The 12,573-nt window shown below is 37.8% G+C and overlaps 1 long non-coding RNA gene across 1 annotated transcript; it reads left to right on the top strand.

The window, feature by feature from the left end:
* Positions 1-2,653: 2,653 nt before the first annotated feature.
* On the top strand, positions 2,654-11,598 carry LOC127988590 (uncharacterized). The gene is made up of 3 exons (XR_008161757.1): positions 2,654-2,693; positions 9,523-9,601; positions 11,108-11,598. It is a non-coding gene; the product is annotated as an uncharacterized LOC127988590 (long non-coding RNA).
* The last annotated feature ends 975 nt before the right edge of the window (positions 11,599-12,573 follow it).

Here is a 12,573-nt window from a genome sequence, read left to right as displayed (position 1 = left end):
ATATATTTTATGTAATATATAATATAATAAAATATATTTACAAGCAATTATTTGTTAAATTGTTTCAAATTATTTTTTGTAGACTTTGATGTTTTTCACATTTACAGTCTAGCAAATCCAAATATTGTGCCTAAATATTGTGTTAGGCCTATATTTCAATAAGTAGGTGTAATAAAAACAAGTTTTTTTTTTTTTATATTGTTATTATATTATATTTTGATTAAATGGATACTTTTTTCTTTTGTAATTATTATTTTTGTAGATTTTGGGTAGCATATCTTAATATGGTGCCTAGGTATTTTAATATTTTCAACTAGTAGGGAAAATAAAAACATGTTGTTGTGTTATTTTTAATGATTTTATATCATATTTTTGAAATAAGAGATACACAAATAAAATAAAATAAAGTTAACCAGACAACTGGAATTGTTTTGATATATATAATATAAATATATATATTTATCTAAATCGCTCTCCCATTTGAGAAAACTAACTGTGACTGTTTGATTGTAAAGTGCAGTTGAGTTTCAGTTCCTCTGTGGTTTACTCGGGCCTGAATCTAATGTATTCCGCTTGTATCTGGTGACGCAACATCTCTGGAGCCTCGCGCAGGCGGACAGGGATCTCCTCGTGTTCAGAATGCAGATTGGTGAGTGGTTTCTCATTCATTTGAGTCAGCCTGTATACCAGCAGACACAAACGCCCTTCATTTTAATGATCCTCGCTGCCTGCATTCAATTACACGCCATGAAATATTTAGCGCACTTCCGCTCGCTGCTTTGATTTATTTCACTAAATCCTCCGCCATTGTTAATAGGATGAAAGCGGTGATATCCAGATATTTTGTTATGAAAGATTAATGAGTAATACCGTTAATACAAAAGACAGTGTGTGCTAATACATAAATCAAAGGAGTGAAATTAAACTTCTCATGATACAAAACCTGTGTTTTGCATTCAGAGACGGTTTCACATTTATGTAGGATTAACTACAGGGGTGGATCTACCAGGGTGGCCACCCTAAAAGAAAGCCTTTACCACCCCTGCTGCCACCCCAGTTGGCAGCAACGAATTAAAGGTTATGGCCAATTAGAAAATTTACCAGCGCGAATCTTTCGTGATTCGTGATCCCGCTCCGAACTCCCGAACTGATTCAAATGATTCGATCCCGCTCCGAACTCCCGAACTGATTCAAATGATTTGCGACCTCCAAACTGACTCAAAGATTCGCGAACCCGCTTTGAACTCCCGAACTGACTCAAATGATTCGCGAACCCGCTACGAACTCTCGAATTGATTCAAATGATCCGCGAAGCCGCTCCGAACTCCCGAACTGATTCAAATAATTGCGATCCCCAAACTGACTCAATGATTCGCGAAAACGCTCCAAACTCCCAAACTGACTCAAATGATTCGCGATTCCCAATAACTGACTCAAATGATTCGCGATCCCGCTACGAACTCCCGAACTGATTCAAATGATTCGCGATCCCCAAACTGACTCAAATTATTCGCGATCCCGCTACGAACTCCCGAACTGACTCAAATGATTCGCGATCCCGCTACGAACTCCCGAACTGATTCAAATGATTCGCGATCCCCAAACTGACTCAAATTATTCGCGATCCCGCTACGAACTCCCGAACTGACTCAAATGATTCGCGATCCCGCTCCGAAATCCCGAACTGACTCAAATGATTCGCGAATAATTTTGCAGCAGTATGGTTTAACTGATTCTGATTGTCAAAAAGGTCTGTTTCACCAGTCACTATAAAATATTTTTAAACTCATTATAAGCGATGTCGAAATTAAAAAAATAATAATCTCTGAACCAGATTTATTTATTTATTTGTTTTGCTAGTAAATCGATAGAATTAAACGATCAAAGTCAAGAGTTTGAATCAATCGGAGCAGTTCCAGTGTAAATGACTCACTCAATTGATTCAGTCTGTCAGTTCGTCTACTTTTGCCATTCTCCAGCTTCAGCCATTTTTACAAGATAGCTACTGTCAGTACTACTAGCTTAGCTTGCTAATTATATGACATTAACTGAAATAAGCAGAAAAAATATTTATTAAATCCAACACAAATGTACGAACATATTCAGATGAGCTAATCGGTTTACTGCTAACTTAAACACTCCAGTAATATGACGTTTTGAAACATACATGTAAGATGGAAACATTGTGCATTAGCCTGTTTTAACTTCTCAGTTATTATTTCAGTTAGTAATTAGGTCTAGAATTTAGTAGTCACTAGATATTGGTAGCCTAGTCATTAGCGTCCCTATTAAATTCTACACACTTGACAAAATGTTCACATTTTATAATGTTACAATATTCTGATTTAACTAATTTATATACAGGCTAATTATATACCTTTATTATCATAAATTATATTCAGTTCTTTGTACACTAATAAAACTCTTCACAAACTCAAACACTGAGGGTGTTCAGACTGCACTGCACATTTCTTAACATTTCATAGCTCCAGACAGTTTCCTCTTCAGAACATGGAAGTGCTCTCCAGTCACAGCGTATTGTCTAATATTTTATTTAAGTGATGAGTTTACAGTGAATTTTAAACAGATTTTGTGAATCACAAAGAGGCCTGACATGTTTTTATCTCTACACTAGCGATCCCACGACGGAAACAATCCTCGTATTAAAGAAACATCACAATTCTGCAGCTCTGGTAAGATTTCTGCTCTTGTGTTTCTGAATGTTCTCATCTGAGCTGCGTTCCTTCGCAACATTTCATCATTTATCGCAGCGTTTGATGAAATCATGTGCCCACGAGTTTTAACGATCTCATTTTAGATGAGAAACGTGCGGAAAGCCGAATTTAATTGGGATGTTTGTAATGTTTATTCAGGTCAGATGTGTCAGATCCTGCTAATTTAACATACAGGCTATGCTGGGAATAACATGTTAGCATACTGCTCTTGCTATTCCTGCATTTCTAAATGATTAATACGCAGTATGCAACAATAATTCAGATTAATTCAGCAAGTGGTGTCCAGTATCATTTTTGATATCATATTTTACACATTAAATTGAGTGTGTAAAATATAGACTCATTAAAATTCAGGTTAAAGTCAGTAATTTAAAATTTTTTTTAGAAATAAAATTAACTGAGAAAAGTCAACTGGAAAATCAAGCCATTATGATTATAAATAGTTAAATGGATATTCATTCTAAGTTAATTCATAATAGAGCAGCATACAGGTGCATCTCAATAAATTAGAATGTCATGGAAAAGTTCATCTATTTCAGTAATTCAACTCAAACTGTGAAACTCATGTATTAAATAAATTCATTGCACACAGACTGAAGTATTTTAAGACTTTGGTTCTTTTAATTGTGATGATCTTGGCTCACATTTATCAAAAACCCTCAAAAAAATTGAATAAGGTGACATGCTAATCAGCTTGTCAACTCAAAACACCTGCAAAGGTTTCCTGAGCCTTCAAAATGGTCTCTCAATTTGGGTCACTAGGCTACACAGTCTTGGGGAAGACTGCTGACCTGACATTTGTCCAGAAGACAATCATTGACACCCTTCACAAGGAGGGTAAACCACAGACATTCATTGCCAAAGAAGCTGGCTGTTCACAGAGTGCTGTATCCAAGCATGTTAACAGAAAGTTGAGTGGAAGGAAAAAGTGTGGGAAAAAAAACAACCAACGAAGAGAACCGTAGCCAACCGCAGGATTGTAAAGCAAAATCGATTCAAGAATTTGAGTGAACTTCACAAGGACTGGACTGGGGCTGGGGTCAAGACATCGAGAGCCACCACACACAGACGTGTGAAGAGATTTTCTGAACCACAGACAACGTCAGAGGCGTCTTACCTGGGCTAAGGAGAAGAAGAACTGGACTGTTGCCCAGTGGTCCAAAGTCCTCTTTTCAGATGAGAGCAAGTTTTGTATTTCATTTGGAAACCAATTGTGGGTTATTTAGGTGTAAACAGTGTTTGTATGCTGTGAAGACTATACGTTAGTTTTTCTGTGAGTGTGAGAAAGAGAAATTCCCCCAAACAGCCGGAGATCAGTGATCTGTTCACCTGTTTATTGATCAGGCTTCACAGGCAGTAATGAGATTGCTCTCTCTCTCTGTCCGCCGCCGGCCCCTAATTAACACACAACAGTGCTATCGATTTCTCATTGGCCACAATTGCAGGTGCTGTTTATTGCGTCCGCTGCACTTTTCCTCAGACAGACGTCTCATTCCACCTCTGTTTCTGCTGATATCTACAGGAGCTCAGGACAGAGAAGTCCAGTCTTCATACACAACTGATCTGTGACCAGCTGACGCGAACACACTCACAATGGAAGTATGCAGTCATCATCATAATAGACATTAATCAGATATCATTAATCACACCGGTTCTGAAATACTGAAAGTAAATTTAACATTCATTGACAATTAAAATGATATAAATTCATTAATTATTATTCTTTACATGTATAATTGCTAGCCATTTCAAATACAGTGTTTTATATTGGACATTATTATTTGTAAATATATAATTATTTTAAAATAGCTTATTTTTTACATTTCATTGTTGTTATTGCACTTACAGTGGAGGTATGCAGTCAGAACCATAAAAAATATAAATGTATTTTTAATATTTATAATTATTTTAATGATTACATTTATTTTAAATATATATATATATATATATATATATATATATATATATATATATATATATATATACACAGTTATTATCTTTTTAGTTAGTCATTAGTGATTAGTTATTGACTTAACATTGGTAATTTTAGCATGATACACACAAGTTATCACAAAATAAATAAATGTTATTTTTATATTTATAATTATTATTTTGTGATTACTATTACCTTTTTCATTTTATTATTAGTCTTGTTTTTTATACTTATATATTTTTTATATGTATAATTATTCTTTTATTTATTATTCTTTCATATCTTGTTATTTAATTTATTACTATTTTGCTATTTGTGTTAGCGTTACCAGTCTGATCTGTACAAAGTTCATCTTTTGGCTTTTTAACACTGCTAACTTGATGATGCCAGTGTTCAGATACCATCATGAAATCGCACGTTTCATGCAAATTATATTTTAATATTTATATTTCTACTGTCCACTCTTCCTCTTTCCCAGTGCATCAGTTTCCTCTGTAAGTGCGTTAGTGTTTCCGGCGGCGAGTCGCAGAAGTCCCTGTAAGTTTGTCTGGAGCTGAATTCATCTGGAGGAGCTGCAGTAGGTGTTGAGCTCTGGCCGTGTGCCAGTCGTTCTCATTCCTCCTGACAGCTTCAGGCGAGAGCTTGTAAAAATAGCCTTCAGCTGCAGCTCTGACGAGTCCCTGCTTCCTGTTCCTGTGCGCGGCACCCATGGGCTCCTCATAAATCAGTGGCAGCCAGCCGTCTCTACAGTTATCGCTCACGTCATCCGTCAGGATTACCGCTGAAGAACCAGCTCTCGCTGATATTAACAAACTTTGTATTTATTTTTTTTGTATAAAAGCAAAGTTTTAACTGGTTTTTCTCTCATGCAGTGGCTCAGCATTTATTTTTTCCCCTCTGGTTTCAAGTGCTTTACATCCGGTCAGTCGGTCCATTTCCATTCCACGGCCTTCTGGCATAATCGAACAGCAAATATTTGTTAACTGCTGTAAAACACATTAAGCGTGCGGGATAATCGCTCCTGCGTTGTTTACAGTGTCCTGATGGTATCATAAAGCGTGCAGCACATGTAATGAAGCCTTTGAGTGTTTATCCACAGGGATATGTTTGAATTCTCTATCGATGTCTCCCATTGTGTGTTTTTCCTTAATAGTGCATTAGACTCAAAGACTAAGGGCTATTTTCATAATTCGCAGCGGCATAGAATAGCAATTACGCTGGTAAAATCCATAGATGAATACTATCCACCCTTTCTGCCCTTAATAGTATTGAAAATTACTACTATGACATAGAATTTAGGATGGAGAGTATGCACATTGGGAAGCAGGCATTGTTGCCAATGAATACTGGCAACCAAACACTTGACGGTAGCCACTGACTTCCATTGTATTTTTTCCCCCAAATTATTTCCTCTACTAATTTTATAAATTATTAAATCAATTTTCCATATTATGGAAGTCAATCGCCGTTCGATTGTCAGATTCTTCAAAATATCTTATTTTAATGCTGATGACCAAACAGGTGACGGTAGCCATTGACTTCCATTGTATTTTTCCCCCTACTATGGAAGTCAATGGCTACTGTCAACTGTTTGATTACCAGCATTCTTAAAAATATCTTATTTTTGTGTTGATAACCAACCAGTTGGCACTAGCCAATTATTTATATTGTATACTTTGTCTCTGCTATTAAAGTTAATGGCTATAGTCATCTGTTTGGTTGCCAGATTCTTCAATATATCACATTTTATGTTCAACAGAAGAAAAAAATCCTACAGATTTGGCACAATTTGAGGGTGAGTTATTAACGATAGGATTTCCATTTTTGGGTGTACTATCCCTTTAATGCCTATGAAATTACAGTTTATCTAAGGTTAGCCAATTTGTTTTACAAGCTTCTGTTTAAACTGTCAATTTGCTAATCTGAAAAAGAAAAAAAAACTGTTAGCTTGACTAGAACCATTTATGGTCTCATACTTTTTTTGCATACTAGCCACAACAATAGTTTTGCTAAACTAGCTTTTTTACTAGATTTCCTTCAAATTGTTGCTCTGCTAATCTGAAATAAAAAACAGACTATAGAAAAACATTGATACTGCAATTAGAACTGTTTGCATATAAGCTACAGCAACAGTTTAGCTAGCATGTATAGCTAAATTATCTTTAAACTTTTCCTGCGCTGTCTGAAAAACAACTGTAGAAGATGGCCATTAGCATAACAAGAAATTGTGTTCACATGCTGTTTTGTATACTAGCGCAACAACAGTTTAGCTAAGTTTTGCTTAATTTAACTAATTGCTCAGTTAAAATGACATTGAAAACTACACAAGACGTTTGTGTTCACCTACTCATTATATTAACCATAAAAACAGTTTTGCTAACTTGTGTAGTGAGTTTCATATAATTGCTCTGCTAATCTGACAGAGAAAACTGAGTATAGAAGACATGGTAGCATAACTAGAGCCATTTGTATTCACGCACTTAGCTTACAAACCACAACAACAGACTGTTGTTTTGTCTTCTTAAGGTAGTTTGACTGAGTAAGATGACAGCTAAAATTATTGTGGTGCTAGCATAATATCAACCCTTGTTGCGCTATATGCTAATATGTTTACCGACGTGTCCCAATAGGCAGTATCTGACGTCTACAAACAGATCTGTGTGTCAGTCAAGACAGAACACGGAGGGGGGAGACGAATAAACAGACGAATAAACAGGATAAAAGATGTTTGACCGGTGCGTGTTGTGTTTGTCGTATCCAATGGCAGGAGAGACGATGACCTGCTGCGTGTCTCACGGTCTCCATAATGGACATTAGACACAAAGGAAATATTTAATATCCTCCAGACATCAAGCATTTGGTTGGTTTCACCTGAAGGCTCCCCGAGGACGGCCAGAAGCCGCGCTATAGGCGCTGACGGATATTCAAACAGACGGGCTTTCTGCCGAACGCCTCCAATTCTTTAAACAAGGTAAACAGTGCTGATAGATTCTCCGCCCGTCAGAACCGGAGAAGTTCCACATATGGCTGACAGCCGGCTAAACGCGGGAACCGCTGAAGGTTGACAGGAAGTTGGTGCACAGAATTAGGCCGCGGCTGTGTGGAGAAAACAAAATGTCCTCATTTCTCTTCTGATTCACGTAGAATAATTCATTTTAGATAAATAAACAAATGCTCATTGCTTATTAGTCTGCCTTGGGCATAACGTTTTAGTCAACAGCTGTTTTTATTGAACAAATTTCACCAGAGTAGCAAAGTTTGCACCATAATATCGTTGCTAATGCAGTCATTTTCAGAATAACATTTAGTAGACTCTTTTTATCCAAAGTGACTTACAGTGCATTCAGGCTAACTTTTTTTAACCTAACATGTTCCCTGGGGATCGAACCCACAACCTTTTGCACTGCTAAGGCAATGTTCTACCACTGAGCCATATTTCTTGCTTAATCTTTATTCATTTTAGTACTTTAGCCCAAACTAAACAAAAAATATGAATGGAAATATTTACTAAAAGTGCCAAATAACATTTTTAGATTTCGATAATTTCAATTGTGTGTGTGTGATGTTCTATATGTTATACAATGAATGTGATGGTTTGTGGTTTTTATTTTTACCAACTGATCTATGAATTTTAATTTTACAAGAATTTCTAAAAAGAAGATTAAATGTGCTTTTTAGCTAACGTCCTCTGTAGTGTTTCACACTTAAAGTTATTATTAAATTAGTACTGTTTTGATGCTGTTATTCAACCAGTGCTTGTCATTCTGAACGTTTGAAATAATGGTTTCTTGACAATCTCAGCTTTCCCGACCTCCCGCAGGCTGAAATCTGCTGATATGTGAATGTTGCTGATATTGACACATCTGCGCAGACGTTTCTCTGATTCCCCGGGGTAGCGGGAGAAAGCTAGAACCACAACAAAAGACGTTTCTTTTCACTTTTCCATTGATTCTCAGCTCTGCTGCCACTTTTTTAACTTATTCCTCAGTCAACTTTAGGTGACCAAGGCTAACCTGACCCCATTCTATCAGTGCGTCCACATGGGTTGTGCTTTTATTGTCAATGCATTTGAAATGATGGATTGTGCATTCACACCACTCATGGCTTGTCTTCGCTTCTAAGGACCCCACATCAGAAGCCAACGCCCGCTGTCCTTGAAACTCTGGCTCGACTTCCACAAATCCTGTTATTGTCGGGTCACGATAGACTCGAACCGTGCCAAAACTTCAGCAAAGAGGCGTCGACGAGGATCTCGATACATTGTCTGTGAAAGCCGTGCTATGCTACATCTCTGGTTTTATGCTGGAGCCAAAAGAGTTTCCAGATTGAACTGGCATTTCTGGTCCCCGGGCAAATGAGCGCTGTCAAACAGCTGTTAAAAGTCTTCAATTCCTAGGAGCGAGGCGGCGACAGACTTGTCTATATGTTTGAATTAAATCCTGCGCCTGCCTGTTTATCTCGGCATGAAAGAGCTCGACGGGGACCTGGGGCCTGTGGATTTGAGGCTTCGGGTGGCTTTCACAAAGCCTGAACAGAAATGAAAGGCTAACAGAAGAGAAATGGAGAGAGAGTCTTCTCTAGTTGCGAGGAGCCAAAGTTGAGTCGCGCACAATGGATTCAGGTGGATTATTACTCCGGTGTTGTGCTTCGATTCTGGTAGGATGGGAAGGTGAACTTCCCAGGAGGTGACTGAACACACTTCCCTCATTAATGCACCAACATGAATGGCGACACGTGATGCATGCTAATGATTTCTTTGTCTTCTGCATTTACAGGAAAGGTGAGGGTTTTCAGCTTGCAAGCACTTCCTGTATCTATAACCAACTGCTTCTTAATGGACCCTTTTTTTTTCAGGGTTCCCAGAAGTGGAAGTCGTCACAGTTGGGAACCTTCTATAGTGGTGTACAGTGTACAGTGCATGCTGAATTATTATGTGAGCTAATATTCTGATCATATTCTTTTCCAAGCACATTTGACCAATTCAAACCACATTAATCTTAATAACTACTTAAAATTTTGTATTGAATCATTTATAAGTGATATAATTATCCATGAAGGCTGGAACTGACTTCTTCCGACTCATCTTGGGTCAGCAGGGTGATGAATTAGATGTAAAACCTTAAAGAAGAATTTGGTCTCCAGTGCCACCATTTTCCAAAACTGCAACCTGGAGTCTCCAGAAGTAGAAGTATTAGGTTTTTTGACCTTTACTCTTACCCTTAAAAGATAAAGAAAAAAACTGTGTCACTTTCTGAAAGTTAATGCCAAGGTAAGCACTAAGAGTAATGTTATGGTATACACTAAAAAGAAGAAAAAAAATAAATTTACAATGTTAATAAATTGTGTTAATGCATCATAATGGCTTTTACTGAGTCAGTTTTATAAATGGAATGTTTCCTTTGAGAAGGAAAACACGGATCTGCGGAATAACTAAAAATGCTGTATAATGCATGCCAGGCCAGTAGTTGGCGATGTACATGCCTGACTCATGTAATGAGTATGCTCATAACATCACTGCTTTCAGAAAATCACACATTTTTGTAGTTAACATTTTCAAAAACCTGAAAATGTCTAAAGTTTTTAGCTGAAAATAGTGGCTCCTTTGCAATATAATGTATGAAGCAACTGCAGTTTCGTATTTCTGTAGTGGTGTTTGCCCATGCAAATTTCAATAACATGCGTTATAAATGGTTGCTAAAGTGTTTTGAGCCATTTTTAACATGTTGTTAAAAATCCCAATCAAAAGGAGGTGTTTCAGGTGTTTTCCAAGACATGTAAGGGTGTTACTAAAATCTTCATTGTTTTCACATGTTGCTAGGGTGCTTCTTGATGGTTGCTAGGTAGCTGCTTAATCGTCCAAGTGAAAAAATCCCATTCTTCCAAACTCCTAATCAAAGGTGTTTCAGGTGGTTTAAAGAACATGATATTTGTTACTCTACTGTAGTCTTTTTTCATATATTTTTCTGAGCATGTTGCTATTTCTGTGGTGCTCTAGGTGGTTGCTAGCTGGTTGCATACCAGTCCAAAGGAAAAATACCAATCTATGATGCTTCAGTCAACTCCTGTAAAGATATATATATATATTTTCCCACAGGAAGTTGTTGTTGCACAAACTGGTTAATCCTTTTTGAGTAATTTGGATAGCAAACATAAGTAAGAAACTACTCCATGGTTTTAATATGTTGCAAAATTAGTTTAGACGTTCCATTACATTTGACAAAGCAGTCCCAGTTGTCCATAAGATATCACAATCAACTAAAAGCTTTGATTTAAAAATCAATAAACCTTTGTGACCAGTATGATGTATCAAGAGCAAGATTAGCATCCAATTCCAAGTGAATGTAATAATCAATAGCATCCATTAAGTGACATTTCGGTTGGACCTTCCCAACGGTTTCAGCCATTTGTTGGTTTAATATGCTCTTCCCTTGTACTGTAGGTTTGTCCAAGATGGACGGCAGAGGTCCAAGCAGACGAAGTGAAGATGAATCGTTTAATCTACCGATGTACGCTACCTTCATCAGAGCGTGCGCTTGTAGTTTTGGCACCACACCTGTTCCTAGATCAGCAGTGGCCCACAAATTGATTATGGTCTGTATCACCGAGTCATTCAATCTGACCAGGGGCCAGAGAAATTGAAAAGGGGCCAGGCTGTGATTGACTGCCCTCGCAGCATCCTCTGTCTCTTGGCCCGTCTCAGAAGGGCTTAATGGAACCATCACTCCAGCGATCCGCGGGCCGACTCAGCCCAGCGTGTAGCCGGCTGCGTCCTCCAGTCAAGGGCAGCTTGGACAACACTGCCCCCTCCCTCGCTGCAGGAGGGTTTAATGTACCTCACTGCCACATCAGATCATATCCAGGTCATCCCTGATAAACGGCGACAGACATAAGCATTAGCTGCATGCAGAGCCTGGATATGATGTGCATGTGAGTTTGCATAGTCCAACAAGGTTTGGTTGTGTTTTAATATAATATGCTAAGTGATCAGATGTTCTTATTTCTCCAGGTGAGCATTGAAATGGATGTTAAATGAAAAAGTTCCAAATTTGAAATGTGGGTCTCAAGTTATATTATGGCCAATTTATTTTATTTATTGCCTGTAAGCAACTACGTAACACTGGAACTGTCAGTCATAATATTATCCAACACTTTGCAATGCCCTAGCAACCACTCAAAACACCTTAGCAACTGTGCTAAAAAAAACTACTCAAAACATTAGCCAACCCAAGCTATATCTCGAGCCATATCTTATGACGTTTGCTGGTAAATGACCACCCAAAACACCTTAGCAGCTTCTGATACTTTGCAATGTCTGTGCAGCCACCCAAGACAACCTAACAACTGTTAACACTTCTCAATGCCCTAGAAACCACTCAAAACACCCTAGCAACTGCACTAAGAACTACTCAAAACAATAGCCAAGCCAAACCATATCTAGAGATAGTTTTTGACTTTTGCTTGTGTCCATGCAAAACACCCTAGCAACTGCCAACACTTTTTAATGCCATAGCAAACACTCAAAACACCCAAGCAATTGCTAACACTTTGTAAAGCCCTAGAAACCACTCAAAACATGCTAGCAACTGTTAACACTTTGCAGTGCCCTACCGACCACCCTTAACACCCTAGCAATTGACAAAACTTTGCAATTCCCTAGCAAACACCTAAAACAACCTAGAAACTGCTAGTGAAAAAAAAACTGCTAAAACTAGCCTATACTAGTTGGCTTAGCTTAGTTGGTTTAAGATGGAAATAGTTGATCAAGCTGGTTTTAGCTGGTTATTCCAACTGGTCTCCCAGCCTGATTAGCTAAGTAAGTGGCCAAAACCTCTCTAAAACAAGCCTGCTGACCAGCTAAGACCAGACTGGAAGACCAGCTTAGGCTGGTTTAAGCAGTTTTTTTTT

Source organism: Carassius gibelio, chromosome B22, assembly GCF_023724105.1.
Source record: "Carassius gibelio isolate Cgi1373 ecotype wild population from Czech Republic chromosome B22, carGib1.2-hapl.c, whole genome shotgun sequence".
NCBI lineage: Eukaryota > Metazoa > Chordata > Actinopteri > Cypriniformes > Cyprinidae > Carassius > Carassius gibelio.
This window is presented reverse-complemented; position numbering and strand designations above follow the sequence as displayed.